This window comes from Dromaius novaehollandiae, chromosome 17 (assembly GCF_036370855.1).
Source record: "Dromaius novaehollandiae isolate bDroNov1 chromosome 17, bDroNov1.hap1, whole genome shotgun sequence".
NCBI classification, from domain to species: domain Eukaryota; kingdom Metazoa; phylum Chordata; class Aves; order Casuariiformes; family Dromaiidae; genus Dromaius; species Dromaius novaehollandiae.
In genome coordinates, this window is record NC_088114.1 from 241,846 (window position 1) to 259,817 (window position 17,972).

The 17,972-nt window shown below is 57.2% G+C and overlaps 1 long non-coding RNA gene across 1 annotated transcript in view; it reads right to left on the minus strand.

The window, feature by feature from the left end:
- Positions 1–252: 252 nt before the first annotated feature.
- The window catches only part of LOC135330182 (uncharacterized), a 56,517-nt gene continuing 38,797 nt past the window's right edge, over positions 253–17,972 (minus strand). The window contains exons 22-34 of the long non-coding RNA XR_010391993.1: positions 17,699–17,826; positions 17,122–17,288; positions 16,766–16,929; positions 16,190–16,356; positions 15,834–15,997; positions 15,257–15,423; positions 14,901–15,064; positions 14,324–14,490; positions 7,146–7,273; positions 4,835–6,743; positions 4,521–4,716; positions 4,038–4,121; positions 253–1,539 (exon numbers count right to left, since the gene is read on the minus strand). This is a non-coding gene — a long non-coding RNA (uncharacterized LOC135330182). The remainder of the gene's footprint in view (positions 1,540–4,037; positions 4,122–4,520; positions 4,717–4,834; positions 6,744–7,145; positions 7,274–14,323; positions 14,491–14,900; positions 15,065–15,256; positions 15,424–15,833; positions 15,998–16,189; positions 16,357–16,765; positions 16,930–17,121; positions 17,289–17,698; positions 17,827–17,972) is intronic.

Consider the following 17,972-nt stretch of genomic DNA (forward strand, 5'->3'; position numbering starts at 1 on the left):
AGTCTGGTGACCTCACACAGCCCTGCAGGGGCCCTGGGTGCCCCCACAATGATGGGAAACACCCCCAAGAGCCCAGGCAATGCAAGGGAAATTCCCCACAGCTCTGTCAACAGCACTGGGTTCCCTGGGAAGCGCAGGCACTCCAAAGTACAAGGGACTCGGGGACCAGCTCCCAGCCCCGGACACAATGTGTAATCTCCTCCCCTGGGCATCATCTTCAGGCAAACCAATAGCAGGAACCACAGAGATGAGTGCAAAGAATAAAGCAACTGTTTATTGTTTTACTGCGCAGAAACAATAGCTGGAAGCAAGTCTGCCATGGAGCTCAGTGTCAGCATGCTTCCCCTTACCTGTGATGCCTGAAGAGTCATCACTACACCAGCGTCCATCCATCCATCAGGGAAGGGTCATCTCCTGCTGCTGCCCTTGATGTGGCAGGTGTCCGAGTAGCTGACAGCCTGCTCCTCTGCTTTTTCCTTCAGGGATAGGATTCAGCTCAGAGATGAGAGGAAAATGCCTGATCTTGCCTGTCTGCACTTCTGCCCTACCCCAGGCTAGAGCCCTGCAAGACACTTCCACAGCTCTCAGCTCACCCGTCACATTGCCAGTCTCCGTGTGATGGGCCTGCGCCATATCAAATCCAGAGCGCAGGTCGGTGTGCAGAGCTGAACGCTGGGTACAGGGGAAGGTTACAAAGCCCAAAGAAGGGTTTGCAGCCTGCTGCTTAGGCTTCAGGGCTTACAGTTTATCTAAGGATTTAGCCCTTTTCCTTTATCAGTAAGTCATAAGCCCTGAACACTAACTGCAGGTCTTGGAACCCTAATAGTTGCCGAGACTTTAAAATTTATGGCTAAGGTTGGATTTTAAATTCTGCGCCCTGATCACTAAACGAGCAAACTGTAAACCCTGACTGATAAAGACTGAGCCCCACAAAAGAAAGGAATAAACTGTAACTCCGGAGTGAGAGACCCTCAACAACAAACTAAACAATAAACCTTAAGTGAAAAATTCCAAACCCTCAGCTTTAAGCAACAAACACCAAAGCACCCATACGCATGAAAACAGTAAAGAGAAGGCAAGGAGTTTTGCCCACAGCTTAAGAAGTTTTCCCTTCCTCTAGAAGCACAGCAGAACGGGAAGACATGCACCAGAATCACGTTACAGCTGCTGTTTAGAGGCTTGGTTTTAGCCACCATTCAAATGTGAGCATGTGCAAGAATCACTCCACAGGACTGCACTAGGCTGCACTTGCACTGAACCTACCTGAAGCACTGCAAGCACTAATTCATCTCCGGGTCAGACAATTAATATTTTTGGTCCTCTCAGCTCCATGGGCAAACATCCACAGCCAGTGACACCAGTGACCACCTAGGGAACAATCACCTCGCACCTCCCAGCACTGCTCACATATGATGCAGCCCAGGACTTAGCTGTGTCCACGCTGCAAGTCAGAGCTCACTCTCCATGGCCAGCCGCGCATCTCCGCAGAGCTCCCAGCTGTGACAAGGCTCCTTCGACTGCCCAACTGGGCTTCGGCACCTGCAAAGAGGCCAGAGCAGTTAGTTAGAGGCCGGGCAACTGCACAGCCCTCCTAGAACTACTCCCTAGTCCAAGGCCCGTAATTGTTCCCACAGTTATGACTGACCCTCCGTGCTGCTTCAGTCACCCTCTCTGGCTCCATTTCATCACAAAGATGTCACAGCAGCTCTCACGGACAGGCAGGCTCGCTCAGGCACCCGGCCGCCTCCAGCCTTTGCTAGATGGTCCTCCGCAGGGAAACTCTGCCTCTGATGGACACTCTCAGAAAGCACCGTCCAGCCAAGGCAGGATAAAAAGTAAGGCCTCCAAAACCTCCAAACCCTGGAGAGATGGAGCTGATGGGAAACTGACTTGTGCTACCAGTACTGTAGATTATGGCTTTGCTGTGTACTACGGTGCTGTTGCTCATACACATGTAACCCCATTTCTCTGCTATAGCAAAGTTACTGTTGTAACTGGCTCCTGAAAGAAACAGTAACTTGCGAAAACGAAAATCCCAGGTAAGGCAGTTGCATACTTAAGACATGAGTTGTGAAGGACCTTTACTCTCAAAGTACAAACAATACTGGAACCTCTGGACTTCAAAGAAGGAAGGTCTAGAAGGTTTAGGGCCCAACACTAATAATGCTAGAAACAGAAATTGTTTGGAGGGACAAGAACAGCAAAGAGAAAGGAGTTCCAAGGAAAGAAACAAGCCAGAAGCTATGTAAATGATTGCATTCATCAGGAAGCGATGGCAGGGGTGGGGTGGGTGTGCGTGTTGACAGCACAGCATATCCCCTCAGGAAGCACTAAATCAACAACATGGGTTGAGCTGTAGACATAGGGAAGACACCACTTTGCATAAAGGCAGACCTGACAGAAAAGTGGGCTCAATGCCAGCATCGCAATCGCAACTCAAGCTGCACCACGTGACAGCCCTGGCTGCGCGCAGGCAGACAAGAGGCAGTAACTGCAGACCGCGCTGACAAGTAGGACAGACAGCAGCAGCAGCTCCAGACCGCCCTACCGCGAGCGCCTGTCCTAATGCCCAAGGTCTCGGAGCCTCTGCTGCTTTCTGCCTCCGTGACACCTTCCCCAGGAGCCTCTTCGCTGCCTGCCGCGTACCCCACGGCATCTCTAGCCTGCTAGCGCTCCCCCGCTGCACAGCCACAGCCCCGCGCCTCCGCGGCCAGAGTCCCCGCGGAGGTGTCCGACGTGACCCGAACCAGACCGACCGACGGCACCCTCCGGGCGCTGCCGATCACCATCTCTGCTGAGCGCCGACCACCTCTCGCCACCCGCCGCACCAGACAAAACGCAAAGGAACGACAGACCTCCACCTGGACGCGGGGACAGGGGGGAGAACAAAAGAAAAGAGGGGCAGAGAGCTTGGCAGATGGATGGAGGGAGAAAGAAAGAGAGGGACAGAGAGCCAGCCCCAGGGTCTGGGCACTGGACAAAGGAAGAGAAAGAGAGGGACAGAGGGCCACACAGATGGAGGGAGGGCTGCACAGAGGACCGGGGAGCAGAAGAGAGAAAAATGGGGAAGGCGAGGCGGCCAGAGGAACGGCGAGGGAACAACAGAGAAGGGGGGAGAACCGGAGAGAGGAACGGGGACGGGAAGAGAGGGACAGGGAGCCAGTAGGAGCGATGGGAAGAGGACGAGAACGACGACGAGCTGGCCAGAAAGGTGGAGAGAGAAAAAGAGGGAGGGCAATTCAGACAGAGAGATGGGACAAAACAGGGGAAAAGAGGGATAGGGAGGCAAATAGATGGATGAGGAGCTGAGCAGAGGGATGGAAATAGAGAGAGATGGCTGGAGGGGTGGACAGAGGGCTGGGAAGGCAAAGAGAAGTACAGGCAGAAAGGCAGACGAGAGCGGCAGACGGATGGGGAGCCGCACGGAAGGACAGCGGGCAGGTACTGGGATAGGAAGAGGAAGAGGACGATGAAGAGCTGGATAGAGCGATAGAGAGCCAGTTAGATGGACGCAGATATTGTCACAGAGATGGAAAGAGTACAAGAGGGATGGGGGAGCTGGGCAGAGGAACGAGTAGCTAAACAAAGGGATGGGGCACTGGACAGAGCCACGGGGAAAGAAAGAGAAGGATGGAGCGCTGGACAGAGGGGCAGGGAGCAGAACCGGATGGATCCCGACAGCCTGGAACAGCCCTCGCCATGCTCCGACTCCACCCCACCAGCTGAGCCCGCAGCGCTCTCTGCGCACCGCTGCGCCCAAAGTCCGCTCGTGGGCCTGCTCACCCGTTTTCCTACGGCTCCGGGGTGTCTGTGGGAGCGAGGGTGCACACACGGGCCCAGGCCGGGGAGGAACCTCGCGTTCAGTCACAGCATTTTACCATTCCTCGTGCATTAGCCCCTCTCAGATGCTCAACGCCAAACGCCCTCAGCCCGTAACAACTTCAGTACCCGCGGCACCTAGTTTTTCCACGCTCTCAAATCTTCCTTGCTCTTTCCCGTCTTGTTTGAAAACCCTCCCAGACCCCTTCTGTACTTACATGCTTCCTCAAAACAGCATCACCAAAGTCAACAAAAAGGGCCGAGCTGCATCCCTTCGAGTTGCTGGCCCTCAGAACAGCATCCTGCAAGTGAATCAAGCCACCAAGGTCACTGGGAGATTCTCCTTTTAGAGCTTTCTTCCCCCAAAGCTTTAATGATGGCTCCCTAACCTGGGCAAATGCAGAGCCTCCCTTAAGCGCTGCGGCAGTTTTTACTCTGGCGTCCCAAGTTGCTGCTAGGCAGCGAAGCAAGGCAAAGACTGGTGCGGTCACAGCTGACCCATCTAGCCACGAAAATTCTTATTTTAGGCGTCACTGGTCATTCCAGGTAAACAGACCAAAACAGAGCTCCAAACAGACAGGCGAGGCTTCGCACAGACCTCGTGGCCCAGCTAGCAACAGTAAGACTCTGTCTTACTGAAGACTGGGCTACCAGTCGCTATCCCCCCCTCCTTTGCCGGTCCACGCATCACGGCTTATTACCCGCGAGTCCGGTAAGGACACTGCCGACCTTCCTGTGGCCGAAGCCTCCTCGTCGGGACCAGGCGGAGAACCTTTCTGCTGGCGTTTGAATTCTCCTGGAAGCTCTCGACGCGTGATAACTTACAAAGGTCCGAGAGCGGTGGTAGCCTGTAGTTCTTCACGGCAGCACACAGTCGTTCCCCGAGGTCCTGAACGCCTACGATTAACACAGTTTATCAAAACAAAAATACTACTGCTACAGGGTGTAAAGGCAAGCTAAAATTTCCGCAGCCAAAGAAAACCCCTTCGCGTCTGACACAACGAGCCACACGCACCAGCGCCTATAGCTCGAGGCTAGCAACCCCTCCTGGGCGACGTTCTTCTGGCAGGCTGCGGATCTGAACTCCTCCATCTCGCCTAAGAGTCTCCGCTGGGACACAGCAACTTTGCCAGCCAGGGCTCGTTGACGGAGGCATAGTAAAATCCATCAGGGAGGGAGCAAAGCAAAAAAAAAAAAAACAAACCAAGAAGAAAAAGAAAAAAAGAAAAAGATCAAAGCTCTGCAGAAAATCATAAGAATCCAAAGTTGTTTATAAGCACAAAAGCGGATCCAATATACACACTCAAGCAAGGTAAACAAGAATACGCAAGCCACAAGTACCGCTTCCCCTAACCCCTGTTCTGAGAGCTATGAAGACAGTCGGGCTTGCCGCGAAAGGGAAGTCAGACTAAGTAGCCGCTAGAGATCAACCTCTCGGAAACCTCCTGCGTCCGCGTTTTTGGCGCAACCGTGCTCTGCCCCTCAGTCAATTCAGACGCGCACAAGAAGAGCCACTGCTTGTAACACTTGCACAGCAACTGCCCCCCTGCCCCCGCTCGTTAAGATCAGCGCCCACTGCGCCACTCGGATAGATGATACTCCGCTGTCTCTTCATTTCCCTGACGTGATTATTTTAGAGGGAACTGAATAGATTGGATGGCCCCTGCGCGATCAAAGCTAAAAGTCTCAAAGACGGTTACAGCCCACATCGCTGCTGAACAGTCTTTCTCACAGCCAGAGACTTTTTGTTCCACCCCCAAAGGGGACGTAAAGGTGAGGCGACCGGCACCCGCTTTCCTTTACTGCCGTTTTCTAGCGGTGCTGCTCCCACGCAGTCAGCAGATGTGGAAAGCATTACCGAAAAAGGCTTTCCTTGTCCTGGGAATTTGAGGGCAGCAGGTTTTATAGCCACTTCTTCCAGTTCAGTGAAAGCAGAGTCACGTTCCTCGTCCCAGCTCCCTTCCCGACTCCCTCCCAGTACTTTCCACCACGGCCTGCTGACACCGGCAAAGCCACCTTAATGCTGCTGGAGGAAACTAAATCCTCCTACAATTGCTCTAAGCGGGAACCGGTGAGAAGGAGCCTTAATTCCATGAGGCTTCAACCTATCTACTGTCATCCCGTCTCCCCAAATACCATTGCCAGGTAACCAACCCGGGGCTTGCGCTGATTGAGCCTTCCTGAAATCGATCTCTCAGTTTTACACTTCAGACCCTTCTCTCCCTCCCTTCCTCTTCAGTAGCTCTGGTCACTTGACCATCACTCCCCCAAGATAATAATTTGCTGTCTCGCAGCTCGTGAAGTATGACGCTTCACAGGCACGTAAAGTCACACACATGGAGACACATGTCCGCAGAGCACTTCTCGTAATGCATACAGACCTTCCGTTATACGCTGGCGATCTATTATTCAGATCGCTATTAATGGGGCTCCTTCCTCGCCAGGAGGAACGGGCTTTCCCTTTTTCTGGCAGAGGAAGACAACTTTGACTTGGCTCCCTTGGATTCTATTACTTCAGCTTGCTCACGTTTTTTACTCTCTTCAACCTCAGCCGTGGCCATTAATCTAAGAGAGCATTCGTTCTGTCTTTCCCTTTCCACGTACGCGTGTGCAGTAACAACGCAAAACAGAAACAGCCAAAGCAAAGCTAAGGCAGATACAGGGAACAGCAGCCACAGGGCAGGAACGGGTTACTCAGTCCTCAGCGCTGCCTCGGGGAGGCCAAAATAACTGCTAACGGTCATTAGCCATACTTACCCTAGTTACCCGTGCCAGAACGCCTCCTCCTGTAGCAGTTCCTGGTGATATCGAGGGGCCGCTGCATTCTGGCTTCCTTGTTTCATCCCCTCCCTTCGGTATTAACCGCAAGCAAACGCTTGTCCGTCTCCTCTCTTCGTCAGCATTTGCTGTCCTTGGTTCCATCTCTGTAAGGAAGCGATAAACTCGCATTTTACTTCCAGTGAAACGCTTAGGTTTATGCATGATCTTTTTCTCTTTACCCTGTTTTCTTTTCCCCCCTTTTTTTTCTTCTTCTTTTCCTTCAGGGAAAGGTCTTAATACGGCACTTTGCACCATACGTTGCAGGGTAAACGGTCTGGAAACGTTACACACAGCAATTAGGGCTAGGTTATTAGGCAGGCGGGCACGTCGCCTAATACCTACCTAACGCCATCTTCCACGAAACCTTATTTTTATTCCGCTTCAGTGTTATTGTTACTGTTCGCAAACCCTCGTATGCATGCGCTTAACCGACAACTCTCTCCGTCTTTAACTGTGTGGAAGAACGATAGCCCTCGATTTGCCTGTCTCCCTTTCAGACCTATTACCTTTTCGACACAGCTCCTAGCTTCCTCTTACGCTCGGATGCTGGCCTCACAGGCGATGACCAAAATGAACCACCGGATCCCCAGCTCTTGCTGCTTCTCTTCGAGATGTCCCCCTTCGGTGGGCTACCCTGCCAAACAAACCAAAAAGACTGCCGAGGCCGCGAGGGTACCAGATTTTCAGACCGCTTCTCCGAGGCTTTCGGGGTGACTGACGTCACCGCTTCGCTTCACGTTACTCACAGCTACCTTCGTCTATTACTTAGGGCTAAACCTGTTTCTGTTTGCAGAGGGGCTTGTTGCTTGTTTAAACTTGACATATAGTCCATAACCTGCTCTGCATGCTCCCTAGTCCCTTCTGCTTTTGCAACACTTGTGGTAATTCAAGGCGGTAATTAAGAGTCCCCATTGTCCCACAGGCTGGAGCGAGACATTGCTGCTGCTCTGAGGAGGTGCCTAAAAGCCACGCTGTTTTCGCTAGCATCACTGGGGCTTCCCAGAGCCCATCGGTGTTCTCTTTGGCTCTTCCCGAGCCTTTTAGGTTTTTTAGGCTATTCCTTAGCCCTCCATTTTAGGGCAATGTTCTCCTTAAGCACTGCGCACAGCACGATTATCCCAGATCAGCCACATCGTGCACACACAGAGGCTTCTGAGAGGCGGCTCAGAAGAAAAGAGAGAAAAGTCTCTTTGTCATCCGCACATTCACCCATCAACACTCTTCACCAGGAAGTGCTGTAACTTCCTGTTTCTCTAAAGCGGGACTGAGTCGAGGTGGAGACGCACATCGCACCCCATCTTTGTTAGAACGCCTCACTGCTGCGGGCACTGGGTCTGGCAGCAGTTTGAGGAATGTTTGGGGCCTTGCACAGAGTGCAGGGGAAGGTCTGGAGTCAGTGACAACATTGCGGCAGGGCTCGGAGGCATTTTGGGGCCTGTGGGGGTGTTGGGGCAGGATTTGTGGGTGGTTTAATGGCTCTGGGGGGGCTGGTTGCAGGAAGGGTGGGACTCTGCGGGGCCCTCAGGGCAGGGGTGCCATCCCAGATGCGTAGTGAGCACACAGGGGTGCCCTACGTGGCTCTCAGCTCGGCGGGAGCAGCCACCGGTCTCCCACCCCACCAGACAGGGGAGCGGGGCGGGGGGGGGGGGAGGAGAGGAGGTGGAGGGATCTATGAGCTCGCAGAGAACGCCAGAGGAGGCAGCAGGGAACTCCCCAAGGACCCCGCGTCCCAGACGAGAGGAGGCATCAGGCTGCCGTGCCGCTGCTAGAGACATCCAGACCCCCGCGCAGACACCCCCCACACACTCCTCCAGGCTGCGTCCGCAGGGGCGAGCGCACGCCCCGGCCCGCGCTGGGGAGGAACCGGGGCCCTACAGGCGACACACGCAAAAGGGAGAGTCAGAGCCGCGCTCCGGCAGACCCGGCGCCGCGCACACCCGGCGCGGCGCGGCCCCCGGCCCGACTCCCCCCCCCCCCCGCCCCGCCGCCTCCACGCAGCGACGGCCCCGGCTGGCAGGACACAGCCCGACACCCGCGGCCACCCGAAGGCACACGCTCGCCTCACCGCGGCCCCCACATGCTCGACTCCAGCCTGCCTCTGCCCTCGCCCGCCGCCGTCCAGCCAAAACACCCGCCCTGCTCGCCGCCATCTTGCCCGCCGCCGCACCGCGCGTGCGCCGGCCGCCCAGGGCTCGCGCCGCCGCACCGCGCGTGCGCCGGCCGCCCAGGGCTCGCGCCGCCGCACCGCGCGTGCGCCGGCCGCCCAGGGCTCGCGCCGCCGCACCGCGCGTGCGCCGGCCGCCCAGGGCTCGCGCCGCCGCACCGCGCGTGCGCCGGCCGCCCAGGGCTCGCGCCGCCGCACCGCGCGTGCGCCGGCCGCCCAGGGCTCGCGCCGCCGCACCGCGCGTGCGCCGGCCGCCCAGGGCTCGCGCCGCCGCACCGCGCGTGCGCCGGCCGCCCAGGGCTCGCGCCGCCGCACCGCGCGTGCGCCGGCCGCCCAGGGCTCGCGCCGCCGCACCGCGCGTGCGCCGGCCGCCCAGGGCTCGCGCCGCCGCACCGCGCGTGCGCCGGCCGCCCAGGGCTCGCGCCGCCGCACCGCGCGTGCGCCGGCCGCCCAGGGCTCGCGCCGCCGCACCGCGCGTGCGCCGGCCGCCCAGGGCTCGCGCCGCCGCACCGCGCGTGCGCCGGCCGCCCAGGGCTCGCGCCGCCGCACCGCGCGTGCGCCGGCCGCCCAGGGCTCGCGCCGCCGCACCGCGCGTGCGCCGGCCGCCCAGGGCTCGCGCCGCCGCACCGCGCGTGCGCCGGCCCAGGACCGCGCGAGAGGGGCGGGGGGAGCGGAGCGCGAGGGGCGGGGGGAGCGGAGCGCGAGGGGCGGGGGGAGCGCGAGGGGCGGGGGGAGCGGAGCGCGAGGGGCGGGGGGAGCGGAGCGCGAGGGGCGGGGGGAGCGGAGCGCGAGGGGCGGGGGGAGCGGAGCGCGAGGGGCGGGGGGAGCGCGAGGGGCGGGGGGAGCGCGAGGGGCGGGGGGAGCGCGAGGGGCGGGGGGAGCGCGAGGGGCGGGGGGAGCGGAGCGCGAGGGGCGGGGGGAGCGGAGCGCGAGGGGCGGGGGGAGCGGAGCGCGAGGGGCGGGGGGAGCGCGAGGGGCGGGGGGAGCGCGAGGGGCGGGGGGAGCGGAGCGCGAGGGGCGGGGGGAGCGCGAGGGGCGGGGGAGCGGAGCGCGAGGCAGCCCAGACCCGCAATGGCCCCACCCTCGCGTGGTCGCAGCGCCGCGCTGCAGCCGGCCGGCTCCCGCGCGCCAACCGCAGCCCGTCGCGCCACCCCGGCGCTCAGGCCGAGCAGCGAGCGCCCCGAGGCTGCTCTGCCCGCGCCCGAGAGAGCGGCGGGGATCAGCGAACAGGCGCTGGGGCTGCCCCGGGGAGAGAGCGCCGCGGAGCAGCTCCGAGACGGCACTGCCCGTCCCCGCGCCCCCAGGAAGCACCGAGAAGGAAAAGCCCTCTCGGGAAAAGCGCTCCCGGTCCGTGAGCACCGGGCAGGGGGCACGAGCGCGGCCCCTGCGCTTACCCGTCCCCGAGAGAGCGCAGAATAGCGGCCAACGCGGCGACCGGCAGCGCGCACGTGTGCGCCGGCTGCCCGCAACGGTCTTCGTACGCAGCGGTGGCCGCCGGCGGCTGCAGTGCTGCCTTGTCGACACGCGAGGGCAGCCGTGAGCGCGCCCCCCCTCCCGCGTGCAGTGCCGCCTTTCAGACACGCGAGGGCAGCAAGGAGCAGGGCGCAGCGCTTTCCTGCCCCCCTTGCAAAATACTCGCTAGACAAAAGTGGCTTGGGCTCCTCCCGAACGCTTACCTGGCTTCATTACTACAGCTATTAGGAACCGAAGTGCATAGCCTTCTAGAAAAGGGAACGACCGTCTTTTCAAAACTTCCCGCGACTCCCCAGAATTGTCACTGCCTTGCATCAGCAGCCAGCTTCTTCCAACCCAGCCGCAAGAAACATTTTGCCTTCCCGGCAGAACTTTCTGCTCCCCGGGGGTTCCAAAGGAAACCCGTCACTCACTACTGTCTGTCAAAACGTACCGGAAGCCCTCAAATACAGGACAAGACGCCTTCTCTAAGGAAGCTGACTACTAGGTCTGCTTCACGGCAGCTTCTCCCCAGTATCAGGGCCCACTCAATAAACAAAATAGGACGAGAAATGTCTTAATCTGCTCCAAGTGCTTTCGTATAAGAGAACAACATCAAAACGAGGTATTACTGCATTTAGCCTCCACTACACGTGCTACCCCAGCGCCACGGACTTGCTTTAAAGCATCAGTGACGTACGCGGTCTGGCAGTAATTAATATTCACAGAATGAATACGCACTCGATCGAGTACAGGTGTTCATAAAAAGCTTTGCCAGTGCGTCGCTAGGTAACAAACCTAGACAAGCAGCTATTTGCCCTGATCCTTCGGCTTACATTTCTTCTGCCCGATGTAGTCAAACGTACCTGCATGCAGTGGCCTTGCGAGGCAGTGACACGGTGTCCGTGGGGTGGCTGTTCCAGGGTCTCTCGGGCTGTTCCAGGGTCCTCGGACAGCAACGGTGCTGGTCGACTTTCCCTTGCGCTGCACAGCAGGACAGCTCCGCACCGTGCCCTCCCAGCACCGCCACTCCTCCCAGCAGCTGCCTAACCGGCCCCAATCCTGAGCAAAGCTACGACCCCCAGGAGCCCGCAGCACCCCTCCTACTCTTCCCGCCCTCCCCATTTCCAAGAGGGACAGCCCCAGCCCCCGGGGACAACCCTGCCTGGTCACGCTGCTGTCCGAAAAGCGGATTCGTTGCCCGCTGTGCACTAAGCCAATAATGACACGCTCAGGAGAGACATTTGCTTATTTATTTCAGAGTTGTGCAAGCCTGGCTGCTCGGTGTTTTCCCCACAAATCAAGCGCAACTTCCCCCCCCCGCCCCGGCTTTCCAAGTAGCATTTATACAAGTTGCAAGGTTTGCAACTTTCCCTCTTACACCGGTTGGTTAGTGATTTACATACAATTCTAATATTGCTTACACACCATTTTAAAACTACGCATGCTCAGGGGAGGGGTCTTCACCCGGGCACAGGTCTTTCTGACCTATGGGCGTGATTTTCTTGTATTATAATGAGGACAGTTCAGTTCGGGGATACCTCGAATTCCTTTGCTAAATCGGCAACGTCTACATAGAAAACAAAACATTTTGATTTACTATTTCTTTAAGGCTTTAGCACTTCTAGCATGGCCTTGATTAAAGAATTATTTCCTCCCAGGAAATGGGGGGGGGGGGGGGTTCCTCCTCATCTGCCTAGTTTAAACAGCAGGAACACTCTTTCTGAGCTTCCAAGGTTGTCTTGCAACACCATCGGAGATGGAAAACACTTCCTGCCCTGTACCGGGGAAAAACAGGGGCATTCCACTGTCCCCCGTGACCTGTGGGGACTCAGGCGTGAGTGACACACGTCCAGTAAGGAACAGACCCAGCGGGCACTACAGCTCCTGGCCTGCCACGCGGCCACCCGCTGGGAACCCCGCTGGCAGGGACCTGCCGCCGCCGCCCCCCCCGCGGGGCCACCTCGAGAGGCGCAGCATGGTCACCCAGTAGCCCCGCCTGAGAAGACTACACCTCCCAGCATACCGTGCACGCGAAAAGGGCGGCCCGGAAGCCCAGTGCCGGAAGACTACTGCTCCCGGCATGCCATGCCAAGCAACATGGCCGCCCGGAAGCCCAGTGCCGGAAGACTACCGCTCCCAGCATGCCGCGCTCAGAACAAACATGCCCCACCGCAAGCCCAGTGCCGGAAGACTACTGCTCCCGGCATGCCGCGCCGAAAGCTACGGCTCCCCGCAGTCCCGCACCCCAACTCCCGCCCCCCACCCGCAGCGCTGGGGCACCTTTGACCCTCGGCACATTCCGTTCCTTTCCGTCCCGCCCCCCTTCCCCTTCCCCCCTGTCCCCCCGGAAACGGCCGCAGAGCCCCGAGCGCGGCCCCGCCAGCCCCACCACCGGCCCGGGGCTCCCCCGACACCCCCGCGACCGGCCCCGCCTCAGCTCCGACACTGCCCCCGCCCCTCCACGACCCTCCTCCCCCCGCTCCCCGACACGCTCCCGAGCTGACACAGGAGACCCCCCCCCCCCCGCGCTCCTCCGACCGCGCAGTAAACCGCACCACAGCCCCGGCGCACCCCCTTCCTCCCCCCGCCTCCGTGGCCCCGGGACGCTCCCAGCCGCCGGGACCCCCGGCACATGCGGGACCCGCAGCCTGCAGTGCGCCTCCCCCGGCCTCGCTCACCTCCTCCGCGGGGCGGCCGCCGGGCTGGTCCCGAAGGGCCGTGCTCCGTGGCAGCTCCGCTGCCCAGCTCCTGCCCCAGCGCCAGCTCCCCCCAACTGCAGCCCCAGCCCCCAAATGTGGGCCTGCCCTTGCCATCAGCCCCACCTGAGGCCTGTCCTGCCACCCAGCTCCCCCTGGCATTCATCCCAGCCCCAGGGCCCGCAGCTGTGGGCCTGCAGGAACTGGGCAGGGGGCCTGGCCATCAGCCCCTTCAGGGACAGCTGGGGCTGCCAGGGCAGCAGAGGCACCCCCACTCTCCTGACAGCAGCTTGCTGAGAGCTGAAGGGAGAGCCCTGCCTGGGATGTAGAGTGCGGAAAGGGGAGTATGCGGAGCACAGGAGAACAAATCGAGAGCTCTGGGTGCAACACAAGTCAAGAAAAAAAAAAAAAAAAGAACAACGATAGAGCAAACAGAGTGACTCTGGGGGCACCAAAAGGAGGGCCCTGGGGCACACCCAGAAGCACCCAGAAAACTCCAGGACAGGAGAAAAAGCTAAACAGAGACCTCTGCGGCGTGCCGCAAAACACACACGGGGCCACGGGGCGCACCGAAAGGCACGCAGAGGGCTCGGGGGCAACCCAGAATGTGAACTGAGGGGTCCTGAGGGCATCAGAGGGCAAGTGCAGGGCTCTGGGGCAGACCAAAATACAGAGGAAGGGCCTTGGCGCACACCAGAGGGGTCACCAGGCACGCCGCAGGGCTCAACGCGGCTGACAGGATGGCGCCTGCAGGCTGCCCCAGGCACACGAGCGACACTGCGGAGTGCCAAAAGCAAATCCGGGAGCGGTTCGGGGACCTCACGCAGCCCTGAAGGGGCTCTGGCAGCCCTCGCGATGAGGGGAAACACCCCCAAGAGCCCCGAGGGTCCAGGCAACGCAAGGGAAATTCCCCGCAGCTCTGGGAACAGCACCGGGCACCCTGGCAAGCGCAGGCACTCCCAAGTACATGGGACTCGGGGACCAGCTCCCAGCCCCGGACACAATGCGTAACCTCCTGCCTCAGGCATCGTGTTCAGGCAAACCGCCCTGGAGCTCGGCACCAGCGTGCCTCCCCTTACCTACGATATCCAAAGAGTCACCGCCGCACCAGCGTCTGTCCGTACGTCCGTCCGTCGGGGAAGGGTCAGCTCCTGCCCCTGCCCTCGACATGGCAGGTGTCCGAGTAGCCTCCCCCCAGTGCTTTTTCCTTCAGGGCTAGGATTCAGCTCGGAGAGCTGAGAGGAAAATGCCTGATCCCGCCTGCCTGCACTTCTGCCCCAACCCAGGCCAGAGCCCCTCAGGTTACTTAGTCCTCAGCGCTGCCTCGGGGAGGCCAAAATAACTGCTAACGGTCATTAGCCATACTTACCCTAGTTACCCGTGCCAGAACGCCTCCTCCTGTAGCAGTTCCTGGTGATATCGAGGGGCCGCTGCATTCTGGCTTCCTTGTTTCATCCCGTCCCTTCGGTATTAACCGCAAGCAAACGCTCGTCCGTCTCTTCTCCTCGTCAGCATTTGCTGTCCTCGGTTCCACCTCTGTAAGGAAGCGATAAACTCGCGTTTTACTTCCAGTGAAACGCTTAGGTTTATGCATGATCTTTTTCTCTTTACCCTGTTTTCTTTTTCCCCCTTTTTTTTCTTTTTTTCTTCTTCTTTTCCTTAAGGGAAAGGTCTTAATACGGCACTTTGCACCATACGTTGCAGGGTAAACGGTCTGGAAACGTTACACACAGCAATTAGGGCTAGGTTATTAGGCAGGCGGGCACGTCGCCTAATACCTTCCTAACGCCATCTTCCACGAAACCTTATTTTTATTCCGCTTCAGTGTTATTGTTACTGTTCGCAAACCCTCGTATGCATGCGCTTAACCGACAACTCTCTCGGTCTTTAACTACGTGGAGGAACGACAGCCCTCGATTTGCCTGTCTCCCTTTCAGACCTATTACCTTTTTGAGACTGCTCCTAGCTTCCTCTTACTCTTGCATGCTGGCCTCACAGGCGACGACCAAAACGAACAACTGCATCGCTAGGTCTAGCCCCCTCTCTTCAAGATGTGCCCCTTTGCGGCTTACGTTTCTTGGTCTCTTCAACTTCAGCCGTGGCAATTAATCTAAAAAAGTAAGTATGACATCTATTCCTTTCCGTAGCTGCGTGTACGATAACAAAACAAAAGAGAAACAGCCAAAGCAAAGCTAAGGCAGATACAGGGAACAGCAGCCACAGGGCAGGAACGGGTTACTCAGTCCTCAGCGCTGCCTCGGGGAGGCCAAAATAACTGCTAACGGTCATTAGCCATACTTACCCTAGTTACCCGTGCCAGAACGCCTCCTCCTGTAGCAGTTCCTGGTGATATCGAGGGGCCGCTGCATTCTGGCTTCCTTGTTTCATCCCGTCCCTTCGGTATTAACCGCAAGCAAATGCTCGTCCGTCTCTTCTCCTCGTCAGCATTTGCTGTCCTTGGTTCCACCTCTGTAAGGAAGCGATAAACTCGCGTTTTACTTCCAGTGAAACGCTTAGGTTTATGCATGATCTTTTTCTCTTTACCCTGTTTTCTTTTCCCCCCTTTTTTTTCTTTTTTTCTTCTTCTTTTCCTTAAGGAAAAGGTCTTAATACGGCACTTTGCACCATACGTTGCAGGGTAAACGGTCTGGAAACGTTACACACAGCAATTAGGGCTAGGTTATTAGGCAGGCGGGCACGTCGCCTAATACCTTCCTAACGCCATCTTCCACGAAACCTTATTTTTATTCCGCTTCAGTGTTATTGTTACTGTTCGCAAACCCTCGTATGCATGCGCTTAACCGACAACTCTCTCGGTCTTTAACTACGTGGAGGAACGACAGCCCTCGATTTGCCTGTCTCCCTTTCAGACCTATTACCTTTTTGAGACTGCTCCTAGCTTCCTCTTACTCTTGCATGCTGGCCTCACAGGCGACGACCAAAACGAACAACTGCATCGCTAGGTCTAGCCCCCTCTCTTCAAGATGTGCCCCTTTGCGGCTTACGTTTCTTGGTCTCTTCAACTTCAGCCGTGGCAATTAATCTAAAAAAGTAAGTATGACATCTATTCCTTTCCGTAGCTGCGTGTACGATAACAAAACAAAAGAGAAACAGCCAAAGCAAAGCTAAGGCAGATACAGGGAACAGCAGCCACAGGGCAGGAACGGGTTACTCAGTCCTCAGCGCTGCCTCGGGGAGGCCAAAATAACTGCTAACGGTCATTAGCCATACTTACCCTAGTTACCCGTGCCAGAACGCCTCCTCCTGTAGCAGTTCCTGGTGATATCGAGGGGCCGCTGCATTCTGGCTTCCTTGTTTCATCCCCTCCCTTCGGTATTAACCGCAAGCAAACGCTCGTCCGTCTCTTCTCCTCGTCAGCATTTGCTGTCCTCGGTTCCATCTCTGTAAGGAAGCGATAAACTCGCGTTTTACTTCCAGTGAAACGCTTAGGTTTATGCATGATCTTTTTCTCTTTACCCTGTTTTCTTTTTCCCCCTTTTTTTTCTTTTTTCTTCTTCTTTTCCTTAAGGGAAAGGTCTTAATACGGCACTTTGCACCATACGTTGCAGGGTAAACGGTCTGGAAACGTTACACACAGCAATTAGGGCTAGGTTATTAGGCAGGCGGGCACGTCGCCTAATACCTTCCTAACGCCATCTTCCACGAAACCTTATTTTTATTCCGCTTCAGTGTTATTGTTACTGTTCGCAAACCCTCGTATGCATGCGCTTAACCGACAACTCTCTCGGTCTTTAACTACGTGGAGGAACGACAGCCCTCGATTTGCCTGTCTCCCTTTCAGACCTATTACCTTTTTGAGACTGCTCCTAGCTTCCTCTTACTCTTGCATGCTGGCCTCACAGGCGACGACCAAAACGAACAACTGCATCGCTAGGTCTAGCCCCCTCTCTTCAAGATGTGCCCCTTTGCGGCTTACGTTTCTTGGTCTCTTCAACTTCAGCCGTGGCAATTAATCTAAAAAAGTAAGTATGACATCTATTCCTTTCCGTAGCTGCGTGTACGATAACAAAACAAAAGAGAAACAGCCAAAGCAAAGCTAAGGCAGATACAGGGAACAGCAGCCACAGGGCAGGAACGGGTTACTCAGTCCTCAGCGCTGCCTCGGGGAGGCCGAAATAACTGCTAATGGTCATTAGCCATACTTACCCTAGTTACCCGTGCCAGAACGCCTCCTCCTGTAGCAGTTCCTGGTGATATCGAGGGGCCGCTGCATTCTGGCTTCCTTGTTTCATCCCGTCCCTTCGGTATTAACCGCAAGCAAATGCTCGTCCGTCTCTTCTCCTCGTCAGCATTTGCTGTCCTTGGTTCCACCTCTGTAAGGAAGCGATAAACTCGCGTTTTACTTCCAGTGAAACGCTTAGGTTTATGCATGATCTTTTTCTCTTTACCCTGTTTTCTTTTCCCCCCTTTTTTTTCTTTTTTTCTTCTTCTTTTCCTTAAGGAAAAGGTCTTAATACGGCACTTTGCACCATACGTTGCAGGGTAAACGGTCTGGAAACGTTACACACAGCAATTAGGGCTAGGTTATTAGGCAGGCGGGCACGTCGCCTAATACCTTCCTAACGCCATCTTCCACGAAACCTTATTTTTATTCCGCTTCAGTGTTATTGTTACTGTTCGCAAACCCTCGTATGCATGCGCTTAACCGACAACTCTCTCGGTCTTTAACTACGTGGAGGAATGACAGCCCTCGATTTGCCTGTCTCCCTTTCAGACCTATTACCTTTTTGAGACTGCTCCTAGCTTCCTCTTACTCTTGCATGCTGGCCTCACAGGCGACGACCAAAATGAACCACCGGATCCCCAGCTCTTGCTGCTTCTCTTCGAGATGTCCCCCTTCGGTGGGCTACCCTGCCAAACAAACCAAAAAGACTGCCGAGGCCGCGAGGGTACCAGATTTTCAGACCGCTTCTCCGAGGCTTTCGGGGTGACTGACGTCACCGCTTCGCTTCACGTTACTCACAGCTACCTTCGTCTATTACTTAGGGCTAAACCTG